This window comes from Doryrhamphus excisus, unplaced genomic scaffold, assembly GCF_037039965.1.
Source record: "Doryrhamphus excisus strain RoL-2023G ecotype Guam unplaced genomic scaffold, RoL_Dexc_Guam_v1.1 HiC_scaffold_24, whole genome shotgun sequence".
Lineage (NCBI taxonomy): Eukaryota > Metazoa > Chordata > Actinopteri > Syngnathiformes > Syngnathidae > Doryrhamphus > Doryrhamphus excisus.
In genome coordinates, this window is record NW_027621862.1 from 3,659,659 (window position 1) to 3,672,162 (window position 12,504).

The window sequence follows — 12,504 nt, forward strand, 5'->3', positions numbered from 1 at the left end:
TATTAGTAGTAGTAGTATTAATAGAAAAATCAATGGATGTCGTAAATAAGTGTCTCGATGCTCGGATCAATATGTCTTGACCTTCTGAAATCTAACCCGGCAGGTCTTCGATGCCGAGTTGTCCGACTAGACTCTCGTCTAGAAGCACCGCTTCCTGTGTGATAGCATCGGATTTTATCCCCCCCCCCCAATCTTTTATGATGCTGATATTTCTCGCTCCGTTAATTCAAGGCTGGAATGACCCTCCCTCGAGTCCACATGGGCCTCGACTTGCTTGTCTCAAGGTCAGTCTGCACTGGAGTCCACCCTAAATAATATGATTATTATTCCAGAGCTGTAATAGTCTATGCATGAGGGGGGGTCTCAAACATGCGGCACTAGTTTGAGGCCCCCGCCTTGATATGAAAGTTTAATGTTAGTGCGGCCCGTGCAAGTTTGATACGGATGCTGTATGGTATCATGTACCCAGAAAAAATTATTATGTTTGATTAATGTTCATGTTAAAGGTTAAATAACTGTTAATAGTTATCCTCCCTATCCGTGTGGAAGTGGTAAGTTTTTGGTTATTTAAGTTTAAAGGAAATAACTTGAAGGCTATCGTTTAGGTCGCTAGCTCTCTAGTTTGCGAGTTAGCATGTGTCTCAAGACCCTGCAGTTGCGCAATATGTTGTAAATAAAAAAAGAGTATAAATGTGACTATAGTCCTGTTTTGTCATGTCTACAGGGCTCTAATAATGCTTTGTTCATTTTAATCTGAAAAAAATCATTTGTCTACCCACCAACTATATGTGGTTTCTTAAGTTTTTATTATTTGCCGTTTTATTATTATATTTATTTATTTATTACTGATTGATTTTCTTTATTCTTGATTTGTTTATTTATTTTTCATCTTATTTTGTGTAGAAAAATAAAAAGTAAGATATTTGAGAACAGTGGAATGTTTTATCTGAGCTTTTCTTGTAGAAAATCGGAACCAAAGCGAAGTTTTTTTTTTTAATTTTTTTGTTTTTAATAAATGCATTTTTGGGTTTTTTTTTTTTTTTGGAAAACCTGGTATCAAACCCAGACTCTAGCTCCAGTGGCCCACAGGTAAATTGAGACCCCTGTTTTGAGGTGTATTTGCTTATTACATACGATAATGCGCACAGAAAGCTCTCTAGATCTCCAGAATCTGCACCTATTCCAGCTGTATTTTCTTGGATTCCCAAAACCTTTTATTTTGTGTATTAAATAAAAATTAAGATATTTGAACGTGGATTTTTTTTTTTCTGTTTTTAATAAATGCATTTTTTTTTTTAACCTGATGCGGCCCAGTCTCACCCAGACCCGAGCTCCAGTGGCCCCCAAGTAAATTGACTTTGAGACCCCTGAACTAGATGATAAATTAGTATCCACGTTGTCTTATGTTGCTTATTTTGTCTACCACTCCCGGCGTGGTAACACTTTCTGTGAATATTTAGCTTTTATCTTTGATGGGATTTTCCATTTTTAGCCATTACTGAGCCCTTTAGAATAAGGCGGCATTAGCCTTGAAGTGACTCAGCTTTGCCGCTCATCAGTATGCGGTGGAAGGCACTCCATAAGGCTCTCCACGCTCCGAATTAGCATGACGGCAAAATAGGTACATTAAATTGCTTCTCGTAATTTGTGTCCCCTGTGACAAATCAATATTACGCTGCTAAAGTCGCTCTTTTTTTGACCTTTTGAACTCCCGTGCAAGCCTGCGTTAGTTGACCTTTTAATATTTTCTACCCTATAAATGTTGTTAGAATGTTGTATTATCGTGTTAAATGAACCCAAAATTTCAGATAATGAGGTTTACACATTTGGAAGTGAGCATTGAAAGAAGTTTGGAATGGCTGGAATACAGCTGGAATAGGTGCAGATTCTGGAGATCTAGAGAGCTTTCTGTACGCATTATCGTGTGTAATAAGCAAATACACCTTATTAATATACACCTTATTTATTAAAAACAGAAAAAAAATTCCACACTCAAATATCTTAATTTTTATATACTACACAAAATAAAAGGTTTTGGGAATCCAAGAAAATACAGCTGGAATAGGTGCAGATTCTGGAGATCTAGAGATCTTTCTGTACGCATTATCGTGTGTAATAAGCAAATACACCTTATTTATTAAAAACAGAAAAAAAATTCCACACTCAAATATCTTAATTTTTATTTACTACACAAAATAAAAGGTTTTGGGAATCCAAGAAAATACAGCTGGAATAGGTGCAGATTCTGGAGATCTAGAGATCTTTCTGTACGCATTATCGTGTGTAATAAGCAAATACACCTTAAAACAGGGGTCTCAAACTCAATTTACCTGTGGGCCACTGGAGCTAGAGTCTGGGTGAGACTGGGCAGCATCAGATAAAAAAAATGCATTTATTAAAAACAGAAAAAAATATTAAATAAATAATAAATAAACGATCTTCAATGCTTTTGTTTCTGCTGTACCCTATACACTTTTTGAGAGCTTTGGTTCCGGTTTTCCACGAGAAAAACTCTGATAAAACATTCCACTGTTCATTTTTATTTATTACACAAAATAAAATGAACAAATCAAAATAAAGAAAAAAAAAATCAAACAGTAATAAATAAATTACTAAAATAAATTGCCATTTTCTACCGCTTACACCCTGGACTGGTCGCCAGCCAGCCAATCACAGGGCACATATCCTATCCATCCTGGTCACTCTCAATGAGAACCTCAGCATCCTGATCTTTGCTACCTCCGGCTAACATGCTAACATGTAATGTCCCTCCGATGTACTCATTCCTGATCCTATCCATCCTGGTCTCTCCCAATGAGAACCTCAGCATCCTGATCTTTGCTACCGCTGGCTAACATGCTAACATGTAATGTCCCTCTGATGTACTCGTTCCTGATCCTATCCATCCTGGTCACTCCCAATGAGAACCTCAGCATCCTCATTTCTGCTACCATATATATTTTTTTACATATTTACAAATGTTATTTGTGAATAAGTATGATGAATTCATATTATGGGAATATTCATTCATTCATTTTTACCGCTTCTCCTCACTAGGTTCGCGGGGGTATGCTGGAGCCTATCCCAGCTGTCTTCGGCGGGAGGCGGGGTACACCCTGGACTGGTGGCCAGCCAATCACAGTTCGCATATAGACAAACAACCATTCACACTCACATTCATACCTATGGACAATTTGGAGTCGCCAATTAACCTAGCATGTTTTTGGAATGTGGGAGGAAACCGGAGTACCCGGAGAAAACCCACGCATGCACGGGGAGAACATGCAAACTCCACACAGAGATGGCTGAGGGCGGAATCGAACCTGGGTCTCCTAGCTGTGAGGTCTGCGCGCTAACCACTCGTCCGCCATGCAGCCTTTTTAATATTTGGTATTATTATTAAACTATATTAGGAAAGCAGGAAGTGAACAAATGTAACAGTTACTGATTGTAAAAGTACCAGATGGAGGGGTAGGATTTAATAAGCTTTGCTTCTTCCTACTCCTTTTGGACATGTGGAACTGTGAACTGATTATGTGATGCATTCAATTGTAATCTGATGCATGTTCAAATGAAATTAAACCATTACCATTTCAGACCCCAGTTAAATAAGACGCCTTATGAAATAAAACTCCATAAAGCAGGTGTGCCTAATGTAGTGTCCAGCGGAGCTCAAGCCAAAGCAGGGAAAAAGTACGACTTAATAGAAGTTGAAGTAGCATTAAAAAAGAACGCCCTCCGGATGCTCGGGTGACCTTCTGAGACAACATGTGATATGTTTTGGTGGGAGTCATCCACTCACGTCAGCGTGGTATCAAACAGCCTCATTACAGTGGAAGAAGCGGGAGGAAGATGACGATGATGAGGAGAGCGGCTTGGATGTCCAAATGCCCTTCAGTTGAGCGAGTGAGCGAGAGAGAGAGAGAGAGAGAGAGAGAGAGAGATGGTGTATTTTTATGGTACTACATTATAGTACAGCTGGCTCGTCCCCAGGATAAGAAATGTGAGATTTCTTTATGCTCACACTATACAAATTGCAAACATTGTACACCATCTGCTTCTACTGAAGTGTAGGGTAATTGTGTACGGGGTATATTTGTCTGACATGACATATAGCGTGTACAATGTCATTCTATCATTTACACCAACATGGAAGAGTACTTTGTTGTGCTACACACTTAAAAGCTACTATCCTTGCTTACTATCTAAAATGTACTGCAAATCACACACAAAAAATTATTTCCATAAAATATGTTTTTAAGGAGGGCTGCACGGTGGATTTGTGGTTAGCGTATAGACCTCACAGCTAGGAGACCTGAGTTCAATTCCCTCGTGAGGATAAACGGTAGAAAATGAATGAATTAAGGTTTTAAGGAGGCTGTACAGCGGTCGAGTGGTTAGCGCACAGACCTCACAGCTAGGAGACCGGAGTTCAATTCCACCCTCAGCTATCCCTGTGTGGAGTTTGCATGTTCTCCCCGTGCATGCGTGGGTTTTCTCCGGGTACTCCGGTTTCCTCCCACATTCCAAAAACATGCTAGGTTAATTAGCGACTCCAAATTGTCCATAGGTATGAATGTGAGTGTGAATGGTTGTTTGTCTATATGTGCCCTGTGATTGGCTGGCTGGCCACCAGTCCAGGGTGTACCCCGCCTCTCATCTGATGACAGCTGGGATAGGCTCCAGCACCTTCGCAACCCTCGTGAGGAAAAGCGGTCGAAAATCAACAAATTAATATTTATTTTGTATATAAAAATATCAGGGCTGCACGGTGGTCGAGTGGTTAGCGCGCAGGCCTCACAGCTATAAGACCCGGGTGCAATTCTACTCTCTGCCATCTGTGTGGAATTTGTATGAAACTCCGGTTTCCTCATTCCACATTCCAAAAACATGCTAGGTTAGTTAGCGACTCCAAATTGTCCATAGGTATGAATGTGAGTGTGAATGGTTGTTTGTCTATATGTGCCCTGTGATTGGCTGGCCACCAGTCCAGGGTGTACCCCGCCTCTTGCCCCAAGACAGCTGGGATAGGCTCCAGCATTTTCACGACACTCGTGAAAATGAATGAATGAATGAATAAAAATGGATGCTGGAATGTAAATACATATACTGCATATATAGCTACAGTACTACAGTAAGAGTATTGTGCCGCATCAACCAGACAATACACTACCAACGTATGATGCAGAATATTAACCAACTACTATGCGAGCTCAAAATGGTTGTTTGTCTATATGTGCCCTGTGATTGGCTGGCCACCAGTCCAGGGTGTACCCCGCCTCTCGCCTGAAGACAGCTGGGATAGGCTCCAGCACCCCTTGCGACCCTCGTGAGTATAAGCGGTAGAAAATGAATGAATGAATAAAAAATATTTTTAAAAATATAATTTTTTTTAAACTTAATTTTATTTATTTTTATTATTTTTATTTTTTAATTTATTTTTTATTTTTTGTCACGTACCGAAGTACAAGGTGATATGAGCATCCAATGCCATAATGGGTACCATAGTAAGTGTCAATATAGTGATATGTATATAGCACATCATGACTGGTTCAAGACTCTTCATCCTTGTCCAATAGTGTTGTGTTTAATGCTGTAACAGATGGTGATTATGATGTGTTTGTGGGGAAAGATAACAAACGACAAACAGTGAATATTGGTGGTGTTCTCCACAAACAAGGAGGGAGGACCCAGCACTCGCTGCTGTAATTGCAGTTGTCTGAATGAATTCTGCAGGGACTGGCTGGGTAAATAACGGAGAACTAATTGATTGGAACTACTCCAGTCAATTAACTGCTTGCGGTATCGTACACCCTTAGAGGTCACTGCCATTACTATGAGAGGAAAGCGAAAAAGAACACAGTTGAGATATGTTGTGAGAAGTGAGAAGGTGTAAATATGAAGTGGATCTTATGAAGAATCCTCCAGAAGGACACAACGCGGACTCAAGAGTTTCTTTGCTCAGCTGCTGCATTTTTTTTTTATCGGTAATTTCCAGTCTGGCAGACAAATGCTTGCAGCCACACACACACAAAAAAGCGTCACAGTTAATTAAAGGATTAATTAATTCTCACAGTACATTCACACCAACAGATGGATTGTTATTGTTATTATTAACGTAACAGGATTTGAAAGATTTTTATTTTGTTTCCTACAAGTGCATTGTAGTGCGCAGACCTCACAGCTAGGAGACCAGGGTTCAATTCCACCCACGGGCATCTCTGTGTGGAGTTTGCATGTTCTCCCCGTGCATGCGTGGGTTTTCTCCGGGTACTCCGGTTTCCTCCCACATTCCAAAAACATGCTAGGTTAATTACCGACTCCAAATTGTCCATAGGTATGAATGTGAGTGTGAATGGTTGTTTGTCTATATGTGCTCTGTGATTGGCTGGCTTACCCCGCCTCTCGCCCAAAGACAGCTGGGATAGGCTCCAGCACCCCCCGCGACCCTCATGAGGAAAAGCGGTAGAAAATGAATGAATGAAGGTGCATTGTGCGAATACCCTGCAGTGACCACACTTGGCAGCAGAGGGCGGCATAGAGACAATACAGTAAGTACTGTACTTTTGACTTTGGTACATTCAAATTATGCGTAATAATTTTTTTAAAAATTTGTGTTTCCTTGTCAATGCAGAAGCAATAATTAAAAATTCTAGTGAAATTTGAGGGACTGTCTTGGTTCGTCGAAACTTAGCGACAAGACACGTAATGTGGTTTTCGTCACGGTCACGGTTCATTCTGTTCATAATTTTCATAGACAGAATTTCTAGCCGCATCCAAGACGCTATTACGTAATATGTAGTCCGTGACCTTCAATGTTTACTGAGACGTTGTGAATCTTATGGGATGAAACTCTGCACCTCCAAATCCGAGGCCACGGTTCTCTGGGTTGGAGTACTCCCTCCATTTTTGGGAGATCCTGCCCCAGATGGAGATGTTCAAGTATCTTCAACTGTGAGGTGGATGGGCACAGCGGCTGCAGTAATGTGATGAAGAGATAGCTAAGATGGATGGCAAAGCTCTCAATTTAGCCGTCAATCTATGTTTTTCCAAAGAGACAAACAACCATTCACACTCTCATTCATACCTATGGACAATTTGGAGTCGCTAATTAACCTAGCATGTTTTTGGAATGTGGAATGAGGAAACCGGAGTACCCGAAGAAAACCCACGCATGCACGGGGAGAACATGCAAACTCCACATAGAGATGGCCGAGGGTGGAATTGAACCCGGGTGTTCTAGCTGTGAGGCCTGCGTGCTAGCCACTCGAGCCGTTTTTGTTATCATGTCATAATAGCTAACCACACGACCAGCATGCAGCCCCGTTTTATTTATATATGGGCTCACACTCACATTCATATCTATGGTATCACCAATTAACTATGGAGTTAATTGGAGTTAATTAAACTATGGAGTCGCCAATTAACCTAACATGTTTTTAGAATGTGGGAGAAAACCGGAGAAAACCCACGCATGCACGGGGAGTACACGCAAACTCCACACAGAGATGTTTGAGGGTGGAATCGAACTCGGGTCTCCTAGCTGTGTGGCCTAACCGCTAACCACTTTTCCACCGTGCAGCCTAAATGTTAAAATATTCTATAAAAAAAGATAAAAATACATATAATAACAGCTCTGATTTTGTATATATTGTACCGAAGGACTACAATAATGCACATATTGTTAAAATAAATGTCTATGTACTGATCTTAGATTCTGATTGGATAACATTGCTGTAAAAAGCTTGAAAGTAAATAATGTATAATATAATATAATGTCTGTCTAGGATAGATGTTTCTTCCTTGAGGTAGAATAGAAGAGAGTAAGCTAAGTGCAGGTTAAAGCATAGAAATGTTTCATTTGAAGAAGCTTTTGTTTTTCCTCCACGTCGTCACGATCGTCTCATAGCAGGCCTTGAGGAGCCGCTGGCTATAAAACATGATGTTTATCAACTTTAGCGGCCGTGAAAAAGACTGTATATATGTACTTACCTGTCACAGCAGCACACGCTGGATAAAATCTTTATATAACCCGTGGACTGACGTCAAGTCGACAGAGGGAGGAGAAGATGCTACCAAGAACAGCTTTTTACTTCAGTGAGGTCATGTCTATAATCATATTATAATCATAATAATCATATTTCATGTAAGTCCTAAACTACCTTTTATATACTTTACATTATTGTTGTTTTTTATTTTAAATATTTTATGTTTATGGTGGGCTGCACAGCGGTCGAGTGGTTAGCGCTGTGTGGAGTTTGCATGTTCTTCCGGGGTACTCCGGTTTCCTCCCGCATTCCAAAAACATGCTAGGTTAATTAGCGATTCCAAATTGTCCATAGGTATGAATGTGAGTGTGAATGGTTGTTTGTCTATATGTGCCCTGTGATTGGCTGGCTGGCCACTAGTCCAGGGTGTACCCCGCTTCTCGCCCCAAGACAGCTGGGATAGGCTCACGACCCACGTGAGGGTAAGCAGTAGAGAATGAATGAATGAATAACATCAATAAGAATAATACAAGAAATGCTGGAGCCTATCCCAGCTGCCGTTAGGTGAGAGGCGGGGTACACTCTGGACTGGTCGCCAGTCAATTATTCATTCATTTTCTACCGCTTATCCTCATGAGGGTCGCGGGGGTGCTGGAGCCTATCCCAGCTGTATTCGGGTGAGAGACGGGGTACACCCTGGACTGCTGGCCAGCCAATCACAGGGCACATATAGACAAACAACCATTCACACTCACATTCATACATTCTTACTGATTGTAGAAAAAAAGTATTTATATCTGTGATTAATTATGAGTTAACTATGTACAAAATGTGATTAAGTTGTGATTAAATATTTTGATAATTTCAGTGAGTGTACCCCGCCTCTTGCCCGAAGACGGCTGGGATAGGCTCCAGCATTTCTTGTATTACTCTTATTGATGTTATTCATTAATTTTCTACCGCTTATCCTCATGAGGGTCGCGGGGGTGCTGGAGCCTATCCCAGCTGTCTCGGGGCGAGAGGCGGGGCACAATCACAAGGCAAACAACCATTCACAGTCACTGAAATAAGCATTCGCCGAAAATATTTAATCACAAATTAATCACATTTTGTACATAGTTAACTCATAATTAATCACAGATAGACTTTTTCTTTTACAATCAGTAAGGATGTATGAATGTGAGTGTGAATGGTTGTTTGTCTATATGTGCCCTGTGATTGGCTGGCCACCAGTCCAGGGTGTACCCCGCCTCTCGCCTGAAGACAGCTGGGATAGGCTCCAGCATGGTATTAAAATGGAAATATTCATGGTTCCCTCCACTGTATGACAATTGAGATGACAGCGATGCAGTAAAGGATCTCCAGCGTGTTTGTGCCCTAGAAAAGGAGAACATTTGAATATTAACCGGGGCAGGAACAAATCTATATTCCGTGGCAGCCGTTTGATGATATTGCAAATGATCCCAGACGGTATTTCGCAGCGGATGTGTTAACTTTGAGAGCCAAGTAGTACAGGATGATGCATTTATACATGAAAAGACCGCAAGGCCATTTCGACCATTTAAGCTTTCACTTCATGCTCAAGGTTGTCACATATTTATACTTTGCACATTTTTGTCCGATCCTGCAAAGATAAAATGGTTTAGTCGGCGAGGAAAGGTCTCGTTCGGATTGAGCGGCTGTTATGTGAGGGGGAGGAGAATACGACACGTGGAAATGCAACCACAGACTAGTGTCCTCTTTCTCATGTAAAATGCCTAATGTCACTAAAAGTCACCAAAATATTCACCACTCCAAAGAAATAAAATTTTGTCATATATATTTATTTTTAAACACCAATGCCACAACAAATAACATGAAAAAATAGCTGTTTTTCATGAGAATAATCTTTAATAAATTTTTAATAAATATAACACCATGAGCTATTTACATTTACCGGCAACATGGCAAGATTTTTTTCCGCTTCCTGGTTGCTGTGGAGCATGGACTTCATGTGGAAGTTTTTTTGTTTTTTCGTTTTTTTTTTTTAACTGCACCAAATATGCTCTACTCTATTGTGGAGTTGCATCATCACCTCTTTGTGCTGCTCACGCAAAACTATGTAAAGACATGAATGAATTAATGTTTTATTTGGGTTTTGACACAGACATAGCGTAAAGCAGGGGTCTCAAACACGCGGCCCGCGGGCCAAATGTGGCCCGCAGGACACTAGTTTGAGGCCCCCGCCTTGATATGAAAGTTTAATGTTAGTGCGGCCCGTGCAAGTTTGATACGGATGCTGTATGGTATCATGTACCCAGAAAAAATTATTACGTTTGATTCATGTTCATAGTTATCCTCCCTAGCCGTGTGGAAGTGGTAAGTTTTTGGCTATTTAAGTTTAAAAGAAATAACTTGAATGCTACCGTTTAGGTTGCTAGCTCTCTAGTTTGCGAGTTAGCACCCCGGACTGGTGGCCAGCCAATCACAGGGCACATATAGACAAACAACCATTCACACTCACATTCATACCTATGGACAATTTGGAGTCGCCAATTAACTTAGCATGTTTTTGGAATGTGGGAGGAAACCGGAGTACCCGGAGAAAACCCACGCATGCACGGGGAGAACATGCAAACTCCACACAGAGATGGCCGAGGGTGGGAATTGAACCCTGGTCTCCTAGCTGTGAGGTCTGCGCGCTAACCACTCGATCACCGTGCAGCCCATACATAAATATTAATATTTTTTAATTAAATAAATTTAATAAAAAAATGAAACTAACAAAATATTTATGACATTTTCATGAAAAATATTCTGTCTTTGTTCAAATCCATGGCTGTCGACATCCACCATGTATCCCAAGGGGCATTTCCTACATTATTTATATTTATATGTCTATTCCTATTCATGTTTTTGTTCATATAATACATGTTTTGAACTAATTATGTGATGCACTCAATTGTAGTCTGATGCATGTTCAAATAAAATAAAACCATTACCATTTTTTGTGATGTCACAGAGGGCCATGCTTCCTTATATGGGCGTGAGGTGTAGGCCAGATACACTCTCTGCCTTCCTCAAAGCTCTGGGAAAGCTACATTTACAATTCCTAAGGAGGCAAACTTCAGGTAGAAGTGGTTGGAGTTCCGACCAGCAAAATAAAAAAATATTTTAATCAGTGTTAATTAATTAATTAATATTTAATCAGCATTTCACACTGGACTGTGTTGTGAACATGGGCCAGTATATATTTTTTTTGTAAAAAAAAAAAAATGAAGTGGTTACTTTATGAATCCATGGTGAGGAATGACAGAGTTCGAGTCAGACAATAGTGCATTGGCTCCCATCATGCATGATGAGGGGATGTTTGATTCCATGTTACAGGCGTGTAATGCTTCCCTGGCTTAAGTCAACATCAGCCAACCTGATTACAGAGCCTGTCACTCTATTATAGAGTGACACAATCCCATTACGTCTCCCTTCTCCATGCCCTAATTAGGTTGTTTTTATTTTATTTTATTTTTTTGCATTCAGCGCAGAACACTACAGTTGTATGGTCTTCAATTGTTTAAAGCAAACATTGCAATATTAATGATGGCCCGTGTCCGATAAATATTTCATACACCTTTTAATAAGTGAGAAGCTCGAGACAAACGACTTCCCGAGTCGTTTTTTTTTTATTTGTGTCTTCTTTTATTATTATTTCAACTGGACTATGAATGCGTGATTTTGAATATTTCAAGCTTGAAGGTTGGACTGGAAATTAAAATGAAAATTAATAAATATAAAAAAGGATACTACTCTGCTCTGTTTTTATTTTTTTCCCCATTTAGCTTTTATTAGATTGTGCTGGGGTGACTAATAAACAGGAACATTTTGTCTTCTTTGTTTTTAGCTTCCATTAGCTTGTGCGGGAGTACCTAATAAAGAAGCAATATATTTGTTTTATTAGTTCTAATTAGATTCCTAATAAAAGGGCAATTTAAAAAAATATTTAGTTTGTTTATTAGTTCTCATAAGTACAGGAGTCGATTCTGTTCATGACTTTTATGGACAGAATATGTACAGTAGATGCAGCCAGGGTGTTGAGGGTCTTTGGTTTGGAGGATACCGGATTGCAGATGATGTGGTCCTGCTGGTTCCATCAAGCCGTGACCTTCAATTCCCACTGGATCGGTTCGCATCCGGAATGAGAATCGGCACCTCCAAGTCAGAGTCCATGGTTCTCGCCCAGAAAACGGGTCAGGGAGTTTAAGTATATGGTAATGGTTTAATTTCATTTGAACATGCATCAGATTACAATTGAATGCATCACATAATCAGTTCACAGTTCCACATGTCCAAAAGGAGTAGGAAGAAGCAAAGCTTATTAAATCCTACCCCTCCATCTGGTACTTTTACAATCAGTAACTGTTACATTTGTTCACTTCCTGCTTTCATAAGATAATTTAAGTTATTTTATTAATTTTTTTAATTTAAAAATTTTTTAAAAAATAATAATTTCATTTTTTTATGGTTTAATTTCATTTGAACA